Source organism: Triticum urartu, chromosome 3, assembly GCF_003073215.2.
Source record: "Triticum urartu cultivar G1812 chromosome 3, Tu2.1, whole genome shotgun sequence".
NCBI lineage: Eukaryota > Viridiplantae > Streptophyta > Magnoliopsida > Poales > Poaceae > Triticum > Triticum urartu.
The window spans coordinates 319,518,453-319,537,708 of NC_053024.1; positions in this window are offsets into that span (position 1 = coordinate 319,518,453).

Here is a 19,256-nt window from a genome sequence, read left to right on the forward strand (position 1 = left end):
TGGGCTGCGGCGTGCAAACACGGAAACTGAAGCGCTAGCGAGGCACTACGCGATGCGGCACGCACGTTGCATAGCACGGGAGGACCAAATGGTCACCGGAGCGACGCCAGCGACGAGCTCAAGCGGAGACGAGCTTCGGCCATGGTGGAACTATGGCCTAGAGGATGCAAACGCGTGGGAAAGAAGAGGGGAAAGGTGGCGGAGCTCACAGGGAGGTCGATGAGCAGCTCAGTGGGCTCGGGGGCGATCGGAGTGAGGCGAATCAATGAACAGCGTCCGGCGGGTACCGAGGTTGAAGACGATCCGATGGCGGCGATGCAGGGCTTCCGGTGATGCGTGGCTCGGTGGGGAGGGCGAGGGAGTCGAGGTGGAGCTAATGGGCTCGTCGGAGGGGCGAGGGGATGTCTCTGGCGGCGACTACGGCGATCGGCGGCGAGGTCCGCGCTCGGCCATCGCGGGAGAGGATGAGGGAGACGAGGGGGAGAGTGAGGGAGGATGAGAGGGAGACGTGGGGGTCGCGTGGCATCCCAGGGCATCTCCCGGGCGTCGGCAGAAGCAGGAGGTGGCCGGCGCGTGGCCGGCGCGCGGCGGGCACGCGCCCCTGCCTTCTGGCGCGAGGACGACGACGACTGGCGAGGCCAGTCAGTTGGGCCGAGCCAGGTGGCTGGGCCAGCACAGGTAAGGCCCAGGTGGGCTTCCTTCTCTCTTTTTTTTATTTTGTTTCTGTTTTCTATTTAACTGCAACTGTTTAGCTTTATTAAAAATACTAAAACGTTTCCAAAAATCCTGAAAATAAATGTGGCCTCTGTTTAGATTATTTCCAACAGGAAACATTTATTCCCAGAATTATTTGAGCATTTAAATTATTTTATAGCATTTAAATGCCCAAATTCAAATACTTATGATTTAATTCAATGACCTTCTGTTGACCTAGAAAATTGTGCACCAATTTTTCCAGAGGTTCTAACCTAAGACAAAGAGGGTGAACTTTTTAGAAGGGCATTTCAGGTTCATTGAAAATAATTTTAGTAAACCCTAGTTGTTTCCTGGGGGTGTTGGGGGCTCTGTCTTCCCCAATTCAAATTTAAGAAGAATTTAAACATGATGCACATTCTAATGCTTGAACTAGCTAGGGTGTGACAGACTTACTCTTATTATTCGCCTTGCTATGTGGGATGGTAAATCTGAGTGGCCTACCTATAGTAAAGAGATGACAATCAAAACCCTGTTTAAACCTTAGAATGGTATTAAAAAATCCCTTGTACAAGGCAGCTTTTGCCTACCGTAGGTTATACGGTGAGGATCAACCAGACCCATTTCCTGCAGGAGAAACCATAAATGGTTGACCACCATGAGATATCGATAGTTGTTTAGTTTTGGCGCCAGACCCGTCAGCTAAGAAGACCCAATCTCGGAATAACCTTACCAAGAGGAAAAGACAGAAGAATTGAGGAAAAGGTTATGCCACTACCTGAAGAGCCTAGAGAAGGAACTATACTAAAGATCTGAGAAGACCGGCCCTGTCAAGAATAAGGACGGAGTATATGAGTATTGATGGGACCGTAACAATGTTTCTAAGGGTGGTAGCACCCGAGACCCCGAAGACGATCCATGGATTTTGCGAAGACCCCGAACCTAACCTATTTCTTTCTATCCTCTCCGAATCTCGAGGACGAGATTCATTTTAAGGGTGGTAGGTTTGTAACATCCCAAAATTCTAAATTTTGGAGTGTTATAATAAATAGATAGAATTGATTGATTGTTTGATTGATTGTGTGAAATTGAGTGAAATTCGAAACCTTTTTTAAAGTTAAATGACAGGGAATAAAAGGACTTTCCCAAACTTTCATTTTGCTTTCTGATCTCCATGAATTCAAATTCTTTTCAAATACAAAACCCTTGAGCGAAGATGATATGATTTCTTCCATTTAAATTAAATGAAAGGGTATTTGAAAATAATTGAATTTCATTTGGAAACATTTCAATTCATAAACTTCATGCAGCTCAATGATTTTCATGAGAGAAGATAAAATGACTTCTTCAAATTATATGAAATATGAGTTGGGAGTTTCAAAGAATTAAACTCAAAGTTCTTTTGAGTTTATTTTCAATTTGGAATGTTATACATTAGACCATCATTGCATATCATAATTTATTTGCTTTTGGTTTTGATCCTAGAAATTCCACGCAACTCAATGACCCGCGGAGAGAGTTGGGGATTTCGTTATTTTCATATTTGAGTTTTCTCAAATTTTGCGAATAGGATCATTTGATTTTAATTATTTTATCATCAATTATTTCTATTACAAAAATATGAGAGAGGGAATAAAATGACTTTCCCAAAATAAAGAAATATTGAGGATTTAATAATAAAATCAAACAAGATTTTATTTCGGAGTTTTTCGGTATTTTATTTGAATTTAGGAAAAAAGTGCGTTTTTCAAAATTGCATTTAGGCCCCAAATAAATGTTCACCTTGTGCGGCTTGATTTTAGAAGCCCGGGAAAATTTATTTTGAGATTTTTGGAGTCCGTTTAGTATTTCTTTTATTTGCTTTTCTGCGCGAAATAATTTTTAAAAAAACGCGAACCGACTTCGGGCCGTACCCGAGAGGGACTCCGCCCGGGGGCAGCCTTTAAATAGCCGCCGCCCGAGCCGCCCCGGCCCACCAGATCCGTGCCTCGATCCGCGAGCCGCCGCCACCGCTCGCCATCGCCGGAACCGCTGCCGCCGCCGGACCCAGGTCAACCTCGTTTTCGCCGCTTTTTTTTAAGTCGCGGTTTTATTTTTTTTAGTTCCATTTTTTTAAATAGATCGGTTTTTTCGATTTATTTAAATAGCGAGCGTTTGTCCGTTCGTTCGTTCTAGCGAACGTTTGTCGTTTTTCTTTTTCTCGGATTTAATCCGAGATTTTTCTGATTGCGATTCCTGATCCGATTTTCATTTTAGTATAACTTTTCGCTCGTTTATCGGAATCAGGCGATTCAAGCGCCTGGAGTTTCGTCTCGAAACTCTCTATCCGTTTAACCAACTTAAACAAGTTTTTGCCACTATAAAAATTGCCCTAGATCCAGAATAGTAAACGAAGCCTGTTTTCTTTTGCCGTTTGACTTTCGTAGCTCCGTTTGAGTTGATTCTTTTTGCAAATCGAAGCTCTTGTACTAAACTTTCTGATATGGCCAAATTCACATAATTTTGGTACTATTAGAAATTGCTTTATGTTGCAAAATGTTATTTTCTTGGTTTTGATGTTTTCCGAATTGTTTTCTTTGTTCTCTCCGATCTTCGAGTGATTGCTTATGTGTGGTTACTATTGCTTGCTTACGATAGATTGACCGGAGTGTGACGAGTAGAGTTATCAACAGTTTTGAGTGCGAATTATCTTCATCAACATTGTAGGCAAGTTCACACTTTGATCATACCTCCTACTACCCAGTTTTATTGCATTAGATCGATCCTCAAACATTGCATGATTAGGATCTAATTAAATTGTGGGATGGGAAGTAGTTGAGGTAGTACCTATTACCTGTTTATTATCAAACCCTTGGGAGTTACTATTACGTTATGCTTATAGTGCCATGCTATGCTCGTAGACGTGGATTGGGTTTTGAGAGTATTCATGACAGATGTGAGATTGTTGATTAATGGCTTACTTAAGGTGGCAACTTAAACACACATCTGGGTGGATTAAGGCACCTGGTTATTCCAGGATTGCCTGTCTAGGCACCTGGGTAGACCAGGATTGTCTATTTTTTTTTATGGACCGACACCCAGGCTCAAAGGGATCATGAGATTATTCATACTAGAAACTTCCGTGTGCAGCCACAAGCTATTATGGGATCTAGCATAGTTGATTAAGTCGTGCGAACTCTTACAGGGTAGACTAGCAGATGTAGGGTAAAGTAGGTGTAACGGTCTATCCATCGTAAGGTGCTAGCGCTTCTGAAAGACTATGTCTCGGTCATCCGTCTTCTCAAACACCATGTAGTGCGAGAAACCAAACGGAGGCGATCGATTCTTGTGGGGAAAAGTGCGCAAACCTCTGCAGAGTGTATAAACTAATCATAATTAGCCGTGTCCCCGGCTAGGGACATCTTGAGTATCTAGAACCTGGATTATCATGTGAATCTCATCACGTTACTTTAAATGAATATTGTTTGGTTTTAATGATGATATTTAATTGGGATTGAGAATGCTATCAACCATTCTCAATGTTTAACAACCACCATGATAGTTAAATAAAATTTATTCCTTTGCTGTAGGGAAAAATTGGCTTTTCGCAAAAACCTTTTAACCGTAGAGTTTCTCCACCAGCCATATATGCATGTAGTGATAGACATTGTTCATCATTCTCTATGGAGTAAATTTGCCAGTACATTCAATGTACTGACCCTTTGTGGCTGCAACGTTTCATGTTGCAGGATTTCTTACGACGAGTAAGTGATACGTTAGGGTTACGATTTCTACACTCAACTTTGCCGTTGGTGTTGATGGGAATCCACAACCTTGTTACTTCCGCTATTTGGATTGAGGTAATAGTATTTGCGTTACTTTTACATGTGATTTACCTCTATTATAAATCCTCGAGTATTGTGTGTGTCAGCATACCGATCCAGGGATGACACTTAAGCACAGAGACTTGATCCATTCGGGTCGGGTCGCTACATTGCACAAGGTTCCAATTTGGGGAACCGTGTGTGACTGACATACTACCTCCGTCCTGGTTTATTGGTCCCCTTCGTAATTTATACAAAATTTTGACCAAATATTTAACTAACAAATGTTTACGCATGTCACCAAATATATTATATCATTAAACACTATGTTCAAATACGCATCCAACGATATAATTTCTGCTGACCTACACTAACATTTTGTCAAATAAATCTTTGGTCAAAATTTAACAAATTACAAAGGGAACCAATAAACTAGGACGGGGTAGATTCCATCAACCGAACTGATTGCATCCATGTCCCACATTTAGACATAAGTAAACATAGATTAAACATACTCAGACATAGATAATAAGCGTACACAAGCATAGTTCAACCATAAGTACATAGTTCAACCGTCATTAAGCATACTCAAGCATACATAGTTCGATCCCACATCTCATGTCATCTGTCGGCACGATCCCGAAGCTTCTCCAGGTACTCAGCGTACGCGGCATGCGCTACCCTACGAGAATACTTCTGCTTGAAGGAGCCAACGGCTCGTCCTCTGGCATGCGCCAAAACACTTTCATACGCATCATGAAGATTTTGGTTGAAAAATGGGCATCGATAGCCGCCGTCCCAGGTCCTAATACGCCTGTTATGCCTTCCCGCAAAATGCTCCCTCAGGATTTGCCTCTTGTACCTCCTCTGGCCATCTTCATCCTCGTTGTCCACATCGTTAGACAGCACCTATACAAATAGTAAAAAATGTGTCATCAAATTAATGCTTACAAACTAACCTCTAGCGAACATTTGGCAGTTGCCAAAATTGGCATCAAATCAATGTCTACATGCCGTGAAGTAGGATTAGAAATTTATGCCTATTTTTTATACATATTCAGAGATTACGGTTTGAGTTTTAAGCACAATCGTCTATGTACAGAACAATCTTGAAAAAAAATAATGGCACAAACATATATGTAGGTCATTCAAAATCAATTTTCAAGTCCTGGCTAGGAATTATTAGCACGAACACTAACCCTAGTCGGATTACTAGAAGAAATCATTTCCAGAGATGAAACAACTAACACTTATCACTTGTACCATTCAAACAATCAATACACTACATGGATCTAACAAAACTTACTCAGGTTTCATGGATTGGGAGAACATAACCATAGGATTTCTATTCCAAAAAGGGGGAGGCAGGAGTAACTAGAGAAACCCTAGGATCTATTTGACACATAAATGGGTACAGATGACTAACCAGTTGTCCGTCGTCATCGGAGTCATCGCCGGAGTGGTTGTCGGAGTCGTCGCCAGGGTCGTTGCCCGTGTCGTCACCGGGGTAGGTGTGGACCTCCGCCTCCGGTTGTGGAAGCTCGACGCCGTCGACGACGTTAGGGTGCAGTGGTACCTCGCCAGCGGTGACTACAACCTCTGTCTCCATCTCCATGTCGTGCTCCGGTACTTCAGCAGCCCCGACGTTGCTGAAGGAAATATGCCCTAGAGGCAATAATAAAGTTTCTATTTATATTTCCTTATATCATGATAAATGTTTATTATTCATGCTAGAATTCTATTAACCCGAAACTTAGTACATGTGTGAATACATAAACAAACAGAGTGTCCCTAGTAAGCCTCTACTAGAGAAGCTTGTTAATCAAAGATGGTTAAGTTTCCTAGCCATAGACATGTGTTTTCATGTGATGAACGGGATCACATCATTAGAGAATGATGTGATGGACAAGACCAATCCGTTAGCTTAGCATTATGATCGTTTAGTTTATTGATATTGCTTTCTTCATGACTTATACATGTTCCTATAACTATGGGATTATGCAACTCCCGAATACCGGAGGAACACTTAGTGTGCTATCAAACATCACAACATAACTGGGTGATTATAAAGATGCTCTACAGGTGTCTCCAATGGTGTTTGTTGAGTTGGCATAGATCGAGATTAGGATTTGTCACTCTGATTGTCGGAGAGGTATCTTTGGGCCCTCTCGGTGATGCACATCAATATAAGCCTTGCAAGAAATATGATTAATGAGTTACTTGCGGGATGATGCATTACGGAACGAGTAAAGAGACTTGCGGGTAAAGAGATTGAACTAGGTATGTTGATACAGGTGATCGAATCTCGGGCAAGTAACATACCGATGACAAAGGAAACAACGTATGTTGTTATGTGGTTTGACCGATAAAGATCTTCATAGAATATGTACGAACCAATATGAGCATCCAGGTTCCACTATTGGTTATTCACCGGAGATGTGTCTCGGTCATGTCTGCATAGTTCTCGAACCCATAGGGTCCGCACGCTTAACATTCAATGACGATTTCTATTATGAGTTTATGTGATTTGATGACAGAAGGTTGTTCAGAGTCCCGGATGAGATCACGGACGTGATGAGGAGTCTCGAAATGGTTGAGACATAAGGATTCATATATTGGAAGGTTACATTTGGACACCGGAATGGTTCGGGTCGTTTTGGAGTATCGGGGGTTATCGGACCCCCCCTAGGAAGTTATTGGGCCTCATGGGCCTAATGGTGGAAGAGAGGAGGCAGGCCAAGGAGGCGTGCGCCCCCCTTTCCCAAACCGAATTGGACTAGGGCTAAGGGCCCCCCTTCCTTCTCTTCTCCTACTCCTTCCCCCATTCTCCTTGTGGAAGTAGGAAACGGCGCCGAATCCTACTTGGAGTAGGACTCACCCCCCCTTGGGCGCGCCACCCTTGGCCGGCCTGCTCCCCCTCCCCCCTTTATATACATGGGAGGGGGCACCCCATAGACACAAGTTGATCTTTTACCCGTGTGCGGTGCCCCCCCCCCTCCACAGTTTCACACCTCGGTCATATCGTCGTAGTGCTTAGGCGAAACCCTTCGCCGGTAACTTCATCATCACCGTCACCATGCCGTCGTGCTGATGAAACTCTCCCTTGGCCTCAATTGGATCGAGAGTTCGAGGGATGTCATCGAGCTGAACGTGTGCAGATCGCCGAGGTGCCGTGTGTTCGGTCCTTGATCGGTTGGATCGCGAAGACGTTTGACTACATCAACCGTGTTACTAAACGCTTCCTCTTTCGATCTACGAGGGTACATAGACACACTCTCCCCTCTCATTTCTATGCATCTCCTAGATAGATCTTGCGTGATCGTAGGTAAAAAAATTTGAAATACTGTGTTCCCCAACAGTGGCATCGAGCCAGGTCTATGGGTAGATGTTATATGCACGAGTAAAACACAAAGAGTTGTGGGCGATAATAGTCATACTGCTTACCAGCATGTCATACTTTGATTCGGTGGTATTGTTGGATGAAGCGGCCCAGACCGACATTACATGACCGCGTTCATGAGACTGGTTCTACCGCCGTGCTTCACACACAGGTGGCTAGTGGGTGTCTGTTTCTCCAACTTTAGTTGAATCGAGTTTGACTACACCCGGTCCTTGTTGAAGGTTAAAACAGCACAGTTGACGAAAAATCATTGTGGTTTTTGATGCATAGGTAAGAACGGTTATTACAAGAAGCTCGTAGCAGCCACGTAAAACTTGCAACAACAAAGTACAGGGCATCTAACTTGTTTTTGCAGGGCATGTTGTGATGTGATATGGTCAAGACGTGATAATATAAATTGTTGTATGATATGATCATGTTTTGTAAAAGTTATTAGCAATTGGCAGGAGCCATATGGTTGTCGCTTTATTGTATGAAATGCAATCGCCATGTAATTGCTTTACTTTATCACTAAGCGGTAGTGATAGTCATAGAAGCAACAGTTGGTGATACGACAATGATGCTACGATGGAGATCAAGGTGTCAAGCCGGTGACGATGGTGATCATGATGGTGCTTTGGAGATGGAGATCAAAGGCACAAGATGATGATGGCCATATCATATCACTTATATTGATTGCATGTGATGTTTATCCTTTATGCGTCTTATTTTGCTTAGTACAGCGGTAGCATTATAAGATGATCTCTCACTAAATTTCGAGGTATAAGTGTTCTCCCTGAGTATGCACCCTTGCTACAGTTCGTTGTGCCGAGATACCAGGTGATGATCTGGTGTGATAAGCTCTACGTTCACATACAAGGGGTGCAAGCCAGTTTTGCACAAGCAGTATACTCAGGTTAAACTTGACGAGCCTAGCATATGTAGATATGGCCTCGGAACACTGAGACCGAAAGATCGAGTGTGAATCATATAGTAGATATGATCAACATAGTGATGTTCACCATTGAAAACTTCTCCATCTCACGTGATGATCAGACATGGTTTAGTTGATATGGATCATGTGATCATTTAGATGACTAGAGGGATGTCTATCTAAGTGGGAGTTGTTAAGTAATATGATCAATTGAACTTTAATTTATCATGAACTTAGTACCTGATAGTATTTGGCATGTCTATGTTGTTGTAGATAAATGGCGTGTGCTACTGTTCCTTTGAATTTTAATGCGTTCCTAGAGAAAGCTAAGTTGAAAGATGATGGTAGAAACTACACGGACTGGGTCCATAACTTGAGGATTATCCTCATTGCTGCATAGAAGAAATACGTCCTGGAAGCACCACTAGGTGCAAAGCCCGCTACAGGAGCAACTCCAGATGTTATGAACGTCTGGCAGAGCAAAGCTGATGACTACTCGATAGTTGAGTGTGACATGCTTTACGGCTTAGAATCGGGACTTCAACGACATTTTGAACGTCATGGATCATATGAGATGTTCTAGGAGTTGAAGTTAATATTTCAAGCAAATGCCCGGATTGAGAGATATGAAGTCTCCAATAAGTTCTATAGCTACAAGATGGAGGAGAATAGTTCTGTCAGTGAACATATACTCAGAATGTCTGGGTACCACAACCACTTGACTCAACTGGGAGTTAATCTTCCTGATGATAGTGCCATTGACAGAGTTCTTCAATCACAGCCACCAAGCTACAAAACTTTGTGATGAACTATAATATGCAAGGGATGGATAAGACAATTCCCGAGCTCTTCGCAATGCTAAAGGCTGCGGAGGTAGAAATCAAGAAGGAGCATCAAGTGTTGATGGTCAACAAGACCACTAGTTTCAAGAAGAAGGGCAAAGGGAAGAAGGGGAACTTCAAGAAGAACGGCAAGCAAGTTGCTGGTCAAGTGAAGAAGCCCAAGTCTGGACCTAAACCTGAGACTGAGTGCTTCTACTGCAAAGGGGCGGGTCACTAGAAGCGGAACTGCCCCAAGTATTTGGAGTTTAAGAAGGATGGCAAAGTGAAAGGTATATTTGATATACATGTTATTGATGTGTACCTTACTAATGCTCGCAGTAGCGCTTGGGTATTTGAAACTGGTTCTGTTGCTCATATTTGCAACTCGAAATAGGGGCTACGGATTAAGCGAAGATTGGCTAAGGACGAGGCGACGATGCGCGTGGGAAATGGTTCCAAAGTCGATGTGATCAAGGTCTGCACGCTACCTCTACATCAACCTTCGGGATTAGTCTTAGACCTGACTAATTGTTATTTGGTGCAAGCATTAAAGCATGAACATTATATCTAGATCTTGTTTGATGCAAGACAGTTATTCATTTAAATTAGAGAATAATGGTTGTTCTATTTATATGAGTAATATCTTTTATGGTCATGCACCCTTGATGAGTGGTCTATTTTTATTGAATCTTGATAGTAGTGACACACATATTCATAGTACTGAAGCCAAAAGATATAAGTTTAACAATGATAGTGCAACTTATTTGTGGCACTGCCGTATAGGTTTGGAATCACTTGATTATGAATCACTTGATGCTTGCGAACCATGCCTCATGGGCAAAATGACTAAGACTGCATTCTCTGGAACAATGGAGTGAGCAACAAACTTATTGGAAGTAATACATACTGATGTATGCGGTCTGATGAGTGTTGATGCTCGCGGCGGGGATCATTATTTTCTGACCTTCACAGATGATTTGAGCATATATGGGTAAATCTACTTGGTGAAACATAAGTCTGAAACATTTGAAAAGTTCAAAGAATTTCAGAGTGAAGTGGAAAATCATCATAACAAGAAAATTAAGTTTCTACGATCTGATCGTGGAGGTGAATATTTGAGTTATGAGTTTGGTCTTCATTTGAAATAATGTGGAATAGTTTCGCAACTCACGCCACGTGGAACACCACAGCGTAATGGTGTGTCCGAACGTCGTAACCGCACTTTATTAGATATGGTGCGATCTATGATGTCTCTTACTGATTTACCGCTATCGTTTTGGGGTTATGCTTTAGAGATGGTTGCATTCACGTTAAATAGGGCACCATCGAAATGCGTTGAGACGACACCATAGGAACTATGGTTTGTCAAGAAACCCAAGTTGTCGTTTCTTAAAGTTTGGGGCTGCGATGCTTATGTGAAAGAGCTTCAACCCGATAAGCTCGAACCCAAATCGGAGAAATGTGTCTTCATAGGATACCCAAAGGAGACTGTTGGGTACACCTTCTATCACAGATCTGAAGGCAAGATATTCATTGCTAATAATGGATCCTTTATAGAGAAGGAGTTTCCCTCGAATGAAGTGAGTGGGAGGAAAGTAGAACTTGATGTGGTAAATGTACCTTCTCCCTTATTGGAAAGTAGTTCATCACAAAAATTAGTTCCAGTGATTCCTACACCAATTAGTGAGGAAGCTAATGATGATGATCATGAAGCTTCTGATAAAGTTACTACCGAACCTCGCAGGTAAACCAGAGTAAGATCCGCACTAGAGTGGTACGGTAATCCTGTTCTAGAGGTCATGTTACTTGACCATGACGAACCTACGAACTATGAGGAAGCGATGCTGAGCCCAGATTCCGAAAAATGGCTTGAGGACATGAAATCTGAGATGGGATCCATGTATGAGAACAAAGTGTGGACTTTGGTTGACTTGCCCGTTGATCGGCAAGCCATAGAGAATAAATGGATTTTCAGGAAGAAGATTGATGCTGACGGTAATATTACTGTCTACAAAGCTCGACTTATTGTGAAAGGTTTTTGACAAGTTCAAGGAGTTGACTACGATAAGACATTCTCAACCATAGCGATTCTTAAGTCTGTCTGAATCATGTTAGCAATTGCCGCATTTTATGATTATGAAATTTTGCAAATGGATGTCAAAACTGCATTCCTTAATGGATATCTCAAATAAGAGTTGTATATGATGCAACCAGAAGGTTTTGTCGATCCTAAAGGTGCTAACAAAGTGTGCAAGCTCCAGTGATCCATTTATGGACTGGTGCAAGCCCCTCGGAGTTGGAATATGCGCTTTGATAGTGTGATCAAAGCATATGGTTTTATACAGATTTTTGGAGAAGCCTGTATTTACAAGACAGTGAGTGGGAGCTCCATAGCATTTCTGATATTATATGTGGATGACATATTATTGATTGGAAATGATACTGAATTTCTGAATAGCACAAAAGGATACTTGAATAAGAATTTTTCAATGAAAGGCCTCGGTGAAGCTGCTTATATATTGGGCATCAAGATCTATAGAGATAGATCAAGACACTTAATTGGACTTTCACAAAGCACATACCTTGACAAAGTTTTGAAAAAGTTCAAAGTGGATCAGTCAAAGAAAGGGTTCTTGCCTATGTTACAAGGTGTTAAGTTGAATCAGACTCAATGCCCAACCACTGTAGAAGATAGAGAGAAAATGAAAGTCATTCCCTATGCCTCAGCCATAGGTTCTATCATGTATGCAATGGTGTGTACCAAACCTGATGTGTGCCTTGCTATTAGTTTAGCAGGGAGTAACGAAAGTAATCCGGGAGTGGATCACTGGACAGCGGTCAAGAACATCTTGAAATACCTGAAAAGGACTAAGGATATGTTTCTCATTTATGGAGGTGACAAAGAGCTCATCGTAAACGGTTACAACGATGCAAGCTTTTACACTGATCTGGATGACTCTAAGTCACAAACCGGATACATATTTTTATTGAATGGTCGAGCTGTCAGTTGGTGCAAATCTAAACAGAGCGTCGTGGCGGGATCTACGTGTGAAGCGGAATACATAGCTGCTTCGGAAGCAGCAAATGAAGGAGTCTGGATAAAGGAGTTCATATCCGATCTGGGTGTAATACCTAGTGCATCAGATCCAATGAAAATCTTTTGTGACAATACTGGTGAAATTGCCTTGGCAAAGGAATCCAGATTTCACAAGAGGACAAAGCACATCAAGAGACACTTCAATTCCATGTGTGATCAAGTCAAGGAGGGAGACATAGAGATTTGCAAGATACATACGGATCTGAATGTTGCAGACCCATTGACTAAACCTCTCTCATGAGCAAAACATGATCAGCACCAAGACTCCATGGGTGTTAGAATCATTACTATGTAATCTAGATTATTGACTCTAGTGCAAGTGGGAGACTGAAGGAAATATGCCCTAGAGGCAATAATAAAGTTTTTATTTATATTTCCTTATATCATGATAAATGTTTATTATTCATGCTAGAATTGTATTAACCAGAAACTTACTACATGTGTGAATACATAGACAAACAGAGTGTCCCTAGTAAGCCTCTACTAGACTAGCTCGTTAATCAAAGGTGGTTAAGTTTCCTAGCCATATACATGTGTTGTCATTTGATGAACGGGATCACATCATTAGAGAATGATGTGATGGACAAGACCCATCTGTTAGCTTAGCACTATGATCATTTAGTTTATTGCTATTGCTTTCTTCATGACTTATACATGCTCCTATAACTATGTGATTATGCAACTCCCGCATACCAGAGGAACACTTAGTGTGCTATCAAACATCACAACGTAACTGGGTGATTATAAAGATGCTCTACAAGTGTCTCCGATGGTGTTTGTTGAGTTGCCATAGATCGAGATTAGGATTTCTCACTCCGATTGTCGGAGAGGTATCTCTGGGCCCTCTCGGTAATGCACATCAATATAAGCCTTGCAAGCAATATGACTAATGATTTAGTTGCGGAATGATGCATTATGGAACGAGTAAAGAGACTTGCCGGTAACGAGATTGAACTAGGTATGATGATACCGACGATCGAATCTCGGGCAAGTAACATACCGATGACAAAGGAAACAACATATGTTGTTATGTGGTTTGACCAATAAAGATCTTCGTGGAATATGTCGGAACCAATATGAGCATCCAGGTTCCACTATTGGTTATTGACCGGAGGTGTATCTCGGTCATGTCTACATAGTTCTCGAACCCGTAGGGTCCGCACGCTTAACGTTCGATGACGATTTGTATTATGAGTTTATGTGATGTAATGACCGTAGGTTGTTCGGAGTCCCGAATGAGATCAGGGACGTGACGAGGAGTCTCGAAATGGTCGAGACATAAAGATTCATATATTGGAAGGTCACATTTGGACACCGGAATAGTTCGGGTCGTTTCGGATGTGTTTCAGAGTACCGGGGGTTACCGGACCCCCCCCCCCTGGAAGATATTGGGCCTCATGGGCTTAATGGTGGAAGAGAGTAGGCAGGCCAAGGAGTGGTGCGCACCCCCCTAGCCCAAACCGAATTGGACTAGGGCTAAGGGGGCCGACCCCCCTTTCCTTCTCTTCTCCTACTCCTTCCCCCCTTCTCCTTGTGGAAGTAGGAAACGGGGGGCGAATCCTACTTGGAGTAGGACTCCCCCCCCTTGGGAGCGCCACCCTTGGCCGGCCTCCTCCTTCCTCTCCCATTTATATATGTGGGAGGGGGCACCCCATAGACACAAGTTGATCTTTTAACCATGTGCAATGCCCCCTCCATAGTTTCACACCTCGGTCATATCGTCGTAGTGCTTAGGCGAAGCCCTACACCGGTAACTTCATCATCACCGTCACCACACCGTCGTGCAGACAAAACTCTCCCTCTGCCTCAACTAGATCAAGAGTTCGAGGGACGTCACTGAGCTGAATGTATGCAGATCGTGGAGGTGTCGTGCGTTCGGTACTTGATCAGTTGGATCTTGAAGACGTCCGACTACATTAACCGTGTTACTAAACGCTTCTGCTTTCGGTCTATTAGGGTACGTAGACACACTATCCCCTCTCGTTGCTATGCCTCTCCTAGATAGATCTTGTGTGGTCGTAGGTAAATTTTTTGAAATACCGCGTTCCCCAACAGTCGCCACTTCCTCCGATGGGGCGCTTCGGCGGCATCCTCATACACTGACAACTTTGAGTACTGAGAGTGGCGTCGAGGATGCAAGTGGAGAGAGGGGATTGTGTGTGTGTGTGTCGAGAGGATGGGGGGTGCGTCCTCTCGGGCACGCCATTAATATGGAGTAGTGGGAGAGAGGCGGGCAGCGGTCAGACCGCTGGCTCGCCTCCTAGTGAGCCTGCGCACCGGACTGCTAACATGCCTACCGTCGTTTCACATAGCTACTCGCACGCCTCCCGATGATATAGAGAAGCGAGCACGCCTCATGTCAATTCACACACCTGCACACACACCTCCCGGTCTGCGTGCGCGGCGGACTGCTCACATGCATCCCGTCAACTCATGCCTGCTCGCACGGCACAGGGTCGCGTGGCGGCATGTATATTGTTTTTCTATTTGGATGATTAATGATGACACTTTATTGCTTAACCGAAGCTTGGCACATATCCATTGTTGGTCTAACACTCATGGTTCGAATAAATAATCTGTTTGGGATATTGGTTCCCAATTATTAATAATCTGTCGTTTGTAAGAAGATAAAGATTACATCAAAATTGGTCTCAAATTTGACCCAAAAATTACAATGTCACTTTGTATTGGTGTCCATATGACAACACGATAAGTTTCATGGATTTCAAATAAGTTTTGGATGTACTAGAATTTAAAAATCAAGATTCTCAATGTTTGAAATTTCTTGCATGGGGAGTAAACATGCACCTAGTGAGACACATATGTTTTTGCAATCCATTTAGGTGCACTGCACGTGTGCATGTATCTCAAATTTGATTTTTGCACATTATACCCCTAGAAAATCAATCAATGTACTAAAACGTCTTAATGATCTCTGATTTTTTTCAAAATTAAAAGGTCCCTCCTTTGGTAACATATGTTCACCGCGAGATAATTTAACATGCATCGTAGTTGCGGTGGATTCGCGGTGTGTGTGTGTGCGCGCGCGCGCACTCGCATCTGGGGGTGGCGGGTGGCATGCAGTACACTACGAGTCCTGAGCCACCGTGTGGGTTGGCCTTTTTGTGGGGCAGGTGCCACATCAGAGTCATGAATTTTTTATTTAAAACATTACACGACCCTTTCATACATACATGTTTTGGCCACATGCAGTCGATGGTTGTTCTACACGACACTCAATACTCGCATGTGACACTTTCTATGGGCCCGCGAGGTCGTCGTCCGTCACTTTGACGAACAGTCGGCAGAGAGGTTAATTTGACCAGCAAGGTAGAATCTTTTTTGTTTCTGTTATGGTCGGAGTATATAGTATGCGTCGAAGAGGTGGGAAGGGACTAGCATATATAATATATGTACGCATCCGTGAACAAGTACACCTCACTCAATGTCGGGACTTTTCGTTTTCCGAGGCACGTGCCACATAAAAGTTGTGAAATTGTCTATTCAAACATCACACAACACCTCTTTGGGCCACATGCATGCAGGCGGTGGTTATCCTAGGACACTCACGTGTGATGCTTTGATGACCCACAAGTATAGGGGATTGCAACAGCTTTCGAGGGTAGAGTATTCAACCCAAATTTATTGATTCGACACAAGGGGAGCCAAAGAATATTCTCCAGTATTAGCAGCTGAGTTGTCAATTCAACCACACCTGGAAACTTAGTACCTGCAGCAAAGTGTTTACTAGCACAATAATAAGATAGTGGTGGTAACGGTAACAAAAGAGTAATGCAAGCAAAAGTAAATATTTTTGGTATTTTGTAGTGATTGTAACAGTAACAGCGGGAAAGTAAATAAGCATAAACCAGTATATGGAAAACTCGTAGGCACGGGATCAGTGATGGATAATTATGCCGGATGCGGTTCATCATGTAACAGTCATAACATAGGGTGACACAGAACTAGCTCCAATTCATCAATGTAATGTAGGCATGTATTCCGTATATAGTCATACGTGCTTATGGAAAAGAACTTGCATGACATCTTTTGTCCTACCCTCCCGTGCAACGGGGTCCTATTGGAAACTAAGGGATATTAAGGCCTCCTTTTAATAGAGAACCGGAACAAAGCATTAGCACATAGTGAATACATCAACTCCTCAAACTACGGTCATCACCGGTAAGTATCCCGATTATTGTCACTTCGGGGTTAACGGATCATAACACATAATAGGTGACAATAGACTTGCAAGATAGGATCAAGAACTCACATATATTCATGAAAACATAATAGGTTGAGATCTGAAATCATGGCACTCGGGCCCTAGTGACAAGCATTAAGCATAGCAAAGTCATAGCAACATCAATCTCAGAACATAATGGATACTAGGGATCAAACCCTAACAAAACTAACTCGATTACATGATAAATCTCATCCAACCCATCACCGTCCAGCAAGCCTATGATGGAATTACTCACACACGGCGGTGAGCATCATGAAATTGGTGATGGAGGATGGTTGATGATGACGACGGCGACGAATCCCCCTCTCCGGAGCCCCGAACGGACTCCAGATCATCCCTCCCGAGAGGTTTTAGGACTTGGCGGCGGCTCCGTATCGTAAAACGCAATGATTTCTTCTCCCTGATTTTTTCTCTCCGAAAGCAAGTATATAGAGTTGGAGTTGGCGTCGGAGGGCATCCAAGGGACCCACGAGGTAGGGGGCGCGCCCCCCACCCTCGTGAGAAGGGTGTGGGCCCCCTGGTCTTCATCTTTGGCGAGGATTTTTTATTATTTATTTTAAGGTGTTCCATGGAGTTTCAGGTCATTCCGAGAATATTTGTTTTCTGCACATAAAACAACATCATGGCAATTCTGCTGAAAACAGCGTCAGTCCGGGTTAGTTCCATTCAAATCATACAAGTTAGAGTCCAAAACAAGGGCAAAAGTGTTTGGAAAAGTAGATACGACGGAGACGTATCAACCCCCCCCCCCCAAGCTCAAACCCTTGCTTGTCCTCAAGCAATTCAGTTGACAAACTGAAAGAAAGAAAGAAAAACTTTTACAAACTCTGTTTGCTCTTGTTGTTGTAACTATGTCAAGCCAGCATTCAAGTTTTCAGCATAGATCATAACTAACCACATTTGCAATAATTCTCAGGTCTCATAATTACTCATATCAATAGCATAATCAACTAGCAAGTCATAATAATAAATCTCAGATGACAACACTTTCTCAAAACAATCATAATATGATATAACAAGATGGTATCTCGCTAGCCCTTTCTGAGACCACAAAACATAAATGCAGAGCACCTTTAAAGATCAAGGACTGACTAGACATTGTAATTCGTGTAAAAGAGATCCAATCATAGTCACACCCAACATAAATTAATAGTGATGAATTCAAATGACAGCTATGCTCTCCAGCTAGTGCTTTTTAATAAGAGGGTGATGACTCAACATAAAAGTAAATGGATAGGCCCTTCGTAGAGGGAAGCAGGGATTTGTAGAGGTGCCAGAGCTCGGTTTTGAAATAGAGATAATTTGCATTTTGAGCGGTATACTTTCATTGTCAACGTAGCAACTAAGAGATGGCGATATCTTCCATGCTAAACACATTATAGACGGTTCCCAAATAGAATGGTAAAGTTTATACTCCCCCTCCACCAACAAACATCAATCCATGGCTTGCTCGAAACAACGAGTGCCTCCAACATACATCAGGTCCCAGGGGGAGTTTTGTTTGCAATTAATTTTGATTTAGTTTGCATAAAGCATGGGACTGGGAATCCCGGTGACCAGCCATTTTCTCGTGAGTGAGGAGCTGAGTCCACTCCTCTTGAGAATAACCCGCCTAACACGGAAGATAAGGATAGCCTTGGTTGATACATGAGATATTCGAGCATACAAAACAAAATGTTTATTTGAAGGTTTAGAGTTTGGCACATATAAATTTACTTGGAACGGCAGGTAGATACCGCATATAGGAAGGTATAGTGGACTTATCTAGAATAACTTTGGGGTTTAAGGGATTGTATGCACAAGCAGTATTCCCTCTTAGTACAGGTGAAGGCTAGCAAAGGACTGGGAAGCGACCAACTAGAGAGCGACAACAGCCATGTACATGCATTAAAATTAATAAACATTGGATGCAAGCATGAGTAGGAGATAATCCACCACGAACATAAATATCGTGAAGGCTATGTTGATTTGTTTCAACTACATGCATGAACATGTGCCATGTCAAGTCACTTAAATCATTCAAAGGAGGATACCACCCCATCATACCACATCATAACCATCTCAATAGCATGTTGGCACACAAGGTAAATCATTATAACTCATAGCTAATCAAGCATGGCACAAGCAACTGCGATCTCTAATTGTCATTGCAAACATGTTTATTCATAATAAGCTGAATCAAGAATGAGGGACTCATCATATTTACAAAAACAAGAGAGGTCGAGTTCATACCAGCTTTTCTCATCTCAGTCAGCCCATCATATATCATCGTAATTGCCTTTC